Source organism: Sceloporus undulatus, chromosome 4 (assembly GCF_019175285.1).
Source record: "Sceloporus undulatus isolate JIND9_A2432 ecotype Alabama chromosome 4, SceUnd_v1.1, whole genome shotgun sequence".
Taxonomy (NCBI): Eukaryota; Metazoa; Chordata; class Lepidosauria; order Squamata; family Phrynosomatidae; genus Sceloporus; species Sceloporus undulatus.
Window position 1 is genome coordinate 124,402,776 of NC_056525.1, and position 8,371 is coordinate 124,411,146.

Consider the following 8,371-nt stretch of genomic DNA (forward strand, 5'->3'; position numbering starts at 1 on the left):
TCAACTGGAATCAGAAGCCAGCAAAACTCTTCACTGCTTTCTTCTGTTGGTGCTGTGTGGAATATGTAGTAGAGGGAATGTTGCTGTCGTGCACCTTTAAGTCAGAAAAGGCAAATCTATCACTGGGTTTTCTTGGCAGAAATTTGCTCAGAGGGGATTTGCCTTTGCAGAACTTGTGACCCAGTCCAGTGGGTTTCCATAGCCAAACGGGGATTCAGACACTGGTGTCCATAGTCATGGGCCAACACCCAAACCACTACATTATGCTGGTTAATAGTATACGGTTAAAGTGCTGTACTTGGACTAGAGAAACTGAAGTCCATATCTTTGTTTGGTCATGGAACATACCCTCCCAACATGGACCATTGCTGCCTCTCAGCAAATCTCCCTAACAGGGTTGTGAGGATTTATAGCAGTACAGGAACTATGCAAAGTCTTCATGTATGTTCCTAATGTGGACAAATAACAACAGCAGCAGCAACAACAGAGGCACTTCTAATTGTACTGTAGTCTTATTAGAACACTTCTGATGTAAAAAAAAAAAAGGGCAGATCCATTAAAATATCACAGGAAGCCCTGAAAAGTGGCTGTTATCTGATTCACAGGAAAAAAACGAAAAGGAAATTAAGGACAAACTTACAAACTGTGCCTGCTTCCTTTGCACTTTGCTTCAACTTGTATCCACTTCTCTTGCTCTTTGCACTTTTACACCTCTCTCCTCATTCTTAACTCGCTTCATGCTTTCACAATGCCTGTCTCGTTCACCTTGCAGCTGTACCTGCTATCTCTGTGTAGTTTCAAATTTCCTTTACAAAAAGTCCTGACATACTGAGCGTAATGCCAGTCCTCGTACCATTTCAGCTTCTACCCCTTTCTCCTTTGGAAAGAACGATAGTGATAAACATTGCTTATACAAGCTTGCATGCTTAGCTATTAGTTGGATGTTCAAAGCCAGGATAGGACACAGCCCTCTGGTTGTAGTTGGACCACACATCACAGTAATGCTAGCCAATGTAGTCAGTGTTCAGGAAAGCTGGGAGTGGAATTTCAGCAGTTTAGTTGTTGCTTTTGTGTGCCTTCATGTCATTTCCAACTTAGGGCAACCCTAAGATGAACCTATTACAAGGTTTTCTTGGCATGGTTTGTTCAGAGGGGCTTGCCATTGCCTTCCTCTGAACCTGAGAGATTATGACGTGTCCAAGATCACCGGGTGGTTTTCCATGGCAGAGCGGGCATTTCAACCCTGGTCTCCAGAATCATAGTCCAACTCTCAAATTATGGCATAATGGTTCTCCAGCAATGTCTAGAGGGCCACATATTTCTCAGCTCTGGTTTGGGTTGAAAGGCAGTTGTCATATTGCAGTAGAAGGAGGGCCTCACAGTTTCCCCTCATTAACAAGCTATCCAGAATGAGGACAGGCAATGTTTCTTAAAATTTTGTATTGGCAGTTAAAACGGATTTTATCCTCTTGGATCACCTGAGTTCCTAAGCCAAGAGGATTATGGACAATGGTTGAAAGGCTTTGGCTGGAATTGCTTCTGATTTCCAAATGATGGGGTAGTGCTCAAAAAGGAGGCAGCATCCTACCCTTAAACTGCCTCCAAAAGCTTTGCTGTTCCTTATCTCATATACATCTCCATCTTCCGCTTTTGCACTTATATAAGAGGGGCTTCCTGATAGCCCCAGTGTGCATTTTAAAAAATGTGTGAAAGGGTCAAACATGTACTTGGGAAGATGTTTATCATAGAGGATCAATAGACTGATAATGTGGTTTTAAATAGTCATTAGCTATTCTGAGTGCTCCAGAATAGTAGGCACTAGAAAAGAAGAATCCCCCACCCTCCTTTGCCAACAGTGGAAAGCAATCTTTCTTGACTTGAGGAGGTGGAAGGAGGACTCATGATCAAAGCAAAAGTAGAAAAGAAACAGCCAAATAGTAGAAAGATCAGGAGAAGGGGTTAGCAAAGGATAAAACAGCACACCAGAAGAACATAAGACAAGCCCCACTACAATCACCTCCAGAATAGATACGCTGCTATTCATCTGAGCAGCTGAATTTGACCACATCATACTTTATTTTTCCTCCTTCCCAGTCCTATCCCTTCCTTGGGTCTCATATCTTTTAAGTAGTAAACCTAAGGGCAGGAACAAGCACTGTTCCTTGAAAGCCATGGTGGGCACCTTTTTTGCTTGAACAGCAGGGTAAAAAATTATTTCAGCCAACCAACCAGCAGAGAGCCAGGATTGACTGGTAGCTTCCTGATAACAGCATACTTGATTTCGAATGAAGAAATGCCATCTCACAATATATAGGAAAACTCTACTGATAAAACCTAGTGTCATGTACACCTGCTTTAGTGAATTATGATTTACCTGCGCATGGTAATGCACATTCTTAGCAATGGCACCCGAAGGCTCTGGTCTTGCAAGGAGTTTCAGTAGTTCTCCTCCCTGCCAGTCCCTCCTATACACACAAGAGGTGTGTGTGTGTGTTTGTGTTATACATCCATCTGTTTCTTCTCATTGTGTTCCTGATTTGACTATACTTGATCATTTGGTGGACTGATAAATATAGTAAATATCCCAGTATTCAAACACCTAACAAGAACTGAACTGGGATGGAGGCTGTAATTCTTTCAGGTTATGAGTTTTGGCAGGTCCCCAAGCATGCCAACTCCTGATGCAAACTTTGCAACTCAATACAAGGTAGCTTATGGGTGCAATATATTGTGTATCTCTTTGTACCCACCCTCTGGATGCAGGAACTAAGGAGATTTGGGTCAAATCTCAAACAATGACTGGTGATGTTAACATATTTATCCTGATTGTGCTCTCATGAAGCTCATAAGAGATAAAGCATTACTTTCTGTACTACAGCTCCCTTGGCTCCTTTCAAAATGCATGCAAGAGTCAAGCTGTGGTTTGCATTTGAAGCTAAGAGTTGTGTTCTTAATATCAACATATTAATTCTTAACCCCATGTCAACATATTCAAGTCAAACATCACATTACTGTACGTTTTGCATTTTCCTCTTCCCAAGACCCAGCTTTGGAAAACAGGTGTGGAGACTGAACTGGTATAAGAATTTGAAATTATATGCGGTGAGTGTGGATTTATAATTTCAGGTTGAGCTTTCAGTGGGAAAAGACAACCAATGCATGGAATATTAAAGAGGTGTGTTAAACTCAGCTAGGTAAATTAACTCAGGGTGCATCTACACTGTAGAAATAATTCAGTTTGACACTACTTTAATTGTTGTAGCAACATCCTATGTAATCCTGGGAGGTGTAGTTTTGCAAAGTCTTTAGCCATCTCTACCAAAGAATGCTGGTGCGTCACAAAACCACAAATCCCTGGCTCCTGTAAGATGGCAGTTAAAGTGGTGTCAAACTGCATTATTTCTAGTGTAGATATAACCACAGTGTTAACAGCAACCTTATTACAGCTTTGTAAATGAGATCAGATGGTTGTGGCAGCCTTTCTGCTTCTTCCTTGCCAGCTGCTTCTCTCAGGAGCAGCTGTATGGAAGAGCTTAAAGGTAGTTCTCAATTTGGTGGAACCACTCTTATTGAAACAGAAAGAGGCAAGAGTTGAAGGGAGGATACAGTCCAAGCTGAGCTGCTCTCAAAAGAGAGGATGAACTGAGTTTTGAAAAGCCTCTTATTTCTGCCACAGAGGCCTGGGCTCTTGCCAAGACACCAATTATACAGGATTGTATTTTCAGAACTGTCCTCTGCTGCCAAATCAACATGGTTGTTTGCTATGTAGTTGATAAACTGTAGTCAAGTTAAAGATTCCAGAACTGGAAGCACCATATCATGGCAAAAAAACAAAACAAGCAGCTTCATTTATATACCGCTTCATACTGAATTAACAGTGTCTAAGCAGTTTACAACTGTAAGCTAATTGCCCCCAACTATCTGGGTACTCATTTTAGAGACCTGGGAAGGATGCAAGCCTGAGTCAAGCTCGAGCCAAGCTTGAGCCCTTATACAGGTATTGAACTCGCAACCTTATGGTTTTGAGTGAGTGGCTGCAGTACAGGGCTGTGTGCATTGTAGAGGTGCTTAAAACTACAGTTCCCACCATCACTAGCCAATGTGTGGTACTAGATAGAGATAATGGAAGACATAGTTAACACACTTGTACAGCAGCAGGTTGTGGAAGCAGTCTGAAGAGTCAAGCAGCATTCTTATATGTGAAGAATGCTATTGGAGCCTTAGGCAATTTACTCTTAACGTTTGGTAACTATTGTAATAACTGTAACTGATGTGACTTTATTTATTTATTTAGCTGGAGCAATGCCATGTTTTTGACAGCAGAAAAAAGCTACAAACCTTGAACAAAGAATTTAAACAGCCAGGCCACAGCACTAGTCTTCCTCTTCCACCAAATCTGTTGCTGCCACTACAGCTTGCACACAGCGGTTCCTCCTAGACATCATTACAACTGAAGATCAATGCACTGCAATTACATGTTCTGTCTCTTCAGTGCATCAGAGAACAGGGGGGCTTCCTGGATAGAATACAAGGAGAATTGATCATACAAACTCAACAGGAAGAATTTGTAAAGAAAAACGAAGAGGCCTGTAACACTGAGGAAACGTCACTGTCGGGAGCAGACCATAGAGAAGGGATTGAGAACATCTCCAACTAAGCAATTGCTTCCTACATCTTCAGAAGGATAGTCGCAGTGAAGATACTCAGACAGGAAACCAGCAACAAGGGATACCACATGCCAAGGAAGGAGTCAAAGTAACCACCAACCACAAGAAGAAGAAAAGAAAGGCACTGGTGGTTGTGCTTTCAGGATCTCTGGTTGGGTGTTCTGAAATTCTGTTGTGCCTTACAGACTTAGGTTTGGAGAAGAAACATTTTGGGCCTAGTATTGGCGCTTGCCTGAATCTGAATAGTACATATTGACAAAGGTAGTACTTTCTGTGAGAAATTGCAGGGACGATTATTGTGCTATAAACTAAGAAAGGATGCTTGGTTTCCAGGAAACTGCTCTGTGTATATTACTGACAGTGAAAGATCACAGTGCTGATAATTATTGTTATTATTTTGGGAAATATGTAAACAAAGACAAATATTTTTAAAGGGCTGACCTGGAAAAGGGAACTGCATATGTATTTGATAAGAAAATGCTTTAAAAACCGAAGACACCAGGATTTCATTCTTCAGTTCTCAGCTGTTCTTCTAACCTGGGAGGTCCAGGCTGCCAGTAATGGAATGGGAGATTCATTGAGGCAGCTTCCATTTATAGCCATGTAAGCCACATGCCTGAAATTCTTTGCATATAAGAAGTAAAAACAGTCCTGTTCACATATCCAACATTTTAGTCACCCAAATACTTTACTTATTACTTTGTGCCATAACGGTATTGGATTTGATGCTTTGGAGACAATGGCCTGGTGCAGACGGGCACAATAGGACGCCCTCTTCATGTGTGAGTGGTGGCGCTTCTAGACGCCCCTTGCCCCTTGTATGTGTTGGGGTTGTCAAAATGGCGGCACCCTGTACAGATGGGCACCACCATAATTAAGTGATGGACGCCTAGCATCTGCGCGTCACAGTGCCATTATGACATTGCGAGTGCGCCATTGGCGCGCTGCGGCATCATAATCACACTGCAAGAAGAATCCACTTTTTGCAGGTTCTTTTTGGTCTTTGGGGAAGTGCCACGGTCTGGAGGCTGGGGCTTCCTCACAGCCCAAAGCTAGGCGCTGGGAGACTGTCCTTTTTGGACGGTCTGTCCCATGCCTCAGTCCGCAAAAAGAGTCTCTAGTGCAAGAAGTTTGCAATCTAAATTGCATCATTTGGAAGAGATGCCAGTCCTAGCTCATGCCAAGTAAAGCAAGGTAGGATGGGGTGGGTAAAGGTAGTCCCAGGCTGAAACAGAACATGGCCAAAATAAGGCAGGTATAGACATTGTTTTTGTTCTTTTAAATGCTGAATATTTACACTAGTTATTTAAGATATAGTACATTTGAGTTTAATAAAAAACAAACAAACCCAGCACAGTTAGCTCCACATGCCTAAGGCTGATTTTAGTTGTCTGCAGTTTGTCAAATTATTAGTTTTTCTTGAAAACAGCCAGCATAGTGCAATGGTTTGAGTGTTGGACTAAGGCTCTGGGAGACCAGGGTTCAAATCCCCACTCAGCCATGGAAACCCAATGAGTGATCCTAGGCAAGCCACATTCTCTCAGCCTCAAAGGATGGCAATAGCAAATCCCCTTGAGAAATCTTGCCAAGAAGAAGACATGGTAGGATCACCTTAGGGTCACCATAAATCAGAAATTACTTGGAAGTCACACAACAAAAAAAGCTTTCCAAGCCCAAGGAGGTCTTGAACTTCTAATTCTTGAGGACCAACTACCTATGCTACATTGCAAACACCATTACAAATCAAGCAAGCTTCCCAAAGCTGTTCCTAATATGACTATTCACAGTAAAACAAACAAACAAACAAATCCCCCTAGTTAAGGCCAATGTCTCAGACTATCCAAATTAGCTGTCTGAATCCAAACTACCCAGTTAGAAAACACAACATATAACAAAGAATATGTAAATTGTCTCCTTCAGTGTCAACAGTGTATAATTTAGTAATGTTTAGGGATTGTCAAAGACCGCCACCTATTTTATAAAAATCATAATTTGTAATCTGTGGGTTAAATTGTGTTTCCTGAGCAGTTCATCCTTTTAACTCAGACTTGGTACAGACCGGCACTTTGCACCAGCCTGGGACCAAAGGTAGGGCTCGGTAGAGCGGAGCGACTGCACGCTCCCAAGCCTACCGTGCACCACAGGTGGCATATTGGTGTGCCGCCATTTACACTGAGCGCGCCATGATGTCCCTCATGCACCATGTCCAAAAAGCATGGCACATGAGGGACAGCACAGCTTATGGCGTCTCTGTAGTGGCAAATCGTGGCCACAACATGTGGTCGTCATGGAAATGATCCTCTGGCTGTCCCTTTCTGCTCATCTGTATCATCCCTTACTTCACATCCCAATATCTGTCAGGCTTTCAGATTAAAGTGACTGTTGCAAAGCATGGATGGGAATCATATGGCGCGGTACAGAGAGCCAAAAAGAGGCACCAGTGGCGCCTCTCACTGCTCTGCCGCAGTGCCGCAGCAATCAAATTATGTGACGCTGCTGCGCAGCAAGAAAGGAACACCCGGAAGTGGCTCCTTTTTGCAGCCCAGTTGCGCTCCCGCAAACCACCAGAGATGGTGCGATGTCATCACAGCTGCGCAGCGCTGTGTGATAATGATGTATTGCTGCGACATCATTATGCACACCGTGTGAATGGTGCTGCGCAGCTCAGCTGCAACGTCCTCATCACATGCTAGGGTTGCAGGCCGTGTGCACGCGCTGCCCCGAGGCAACCCTAGCACGTTGCCATGATGCCACAAAGGGCCCATCTGTCCAGGGCCATATGCTTCTCTAAATGTTGCTGGATTGTTAGTCCAAGCAGCTCAAGTCAGCATAGCCAGTTGTGACTAATGCTGTGAGCTGCACACCAGCAATATATGGAGGGTTGTATGATTCTCATCTCTGGTATGAAATGTGGGGTGCTCTGTATCTTTTAGAAGACATGGGACAGAGCTTACTTCAGCAGAAATATAAAGGTCTGGATTAACACTATCATTTTCCATAGCTGTTGTTTCACTGTTGTCTAGTTCATTCCTGCTATATCACACAACTGCTAAGCATGAATGAAATCACTCTCAGTATCAACATAAGGCAAACACCACTCATTACTGATTCCATAGGTTTTAAGCATTCCATGGCTTGATATTTCATTTTATAGCCAAATCAAAGCAGTTAAGTGACCCAGCTGTTTCAAGTGCATCATATTGTATTCTCAATTTCATCACTGAGTGTTTCTGCCAATCCATAATGAATTATAATAAAATCTAATCCATTTCATTTGTTTATTAAACTGTTTTAAATTAAGAAATAAAAATGTCACCTGTCGAGCCATGGTTTCACAAGGCCATCACTAACGTTAATAGAAAAAGAATCAATACAGTACAAGAAAATTGCACAAAATGACAATCATATGAAATACACAACTGGGTAATAAAACTGAAGACAGAAAGAAATGAAAAGTAGCAAAGCAATAAAAGCAACATAATAAAATCTGCTAGTACATGCAGAAAGGACTGGGCATATATAAAAATCTGACGAAAGATGTCAAACTTGGACAAGGGTACTTGAGAACATAAGCCGCTTGCCACACTGTAAAGTGCCTCTGTTCTGTCAGTACCCATCCAGCTATTGAAGGAAGCACATGGAGTAAAGAACATGGATAGGTTAAAGTGAAACCATCCACAGAATGTGGAATGTCAATGGGCAAA

General features: G+C 42.5%; 1 long non-coding RNA gene across 1 annotated transcript in view; it reads left to right on the forward strand.

Moving 5' to 3' along the window:
- LOC121928718 overlaps positions 1-6,204 on the forward strand; it is an 11,179-nt gene extending 4,975 nt beyond the window's left edge. The window contains exon 3 of the long non-coding RNA XR_006103557.1: positions 4,295-6,204. This is a non-coding gene — a long non-coding RNA (uncharacterized LOC121928718). The remainder of the gene's footprint in view (positions 1-4,294) is intronic.
- Positions 6,205-8,371: the final 2,167 nt, after the last annotated feature.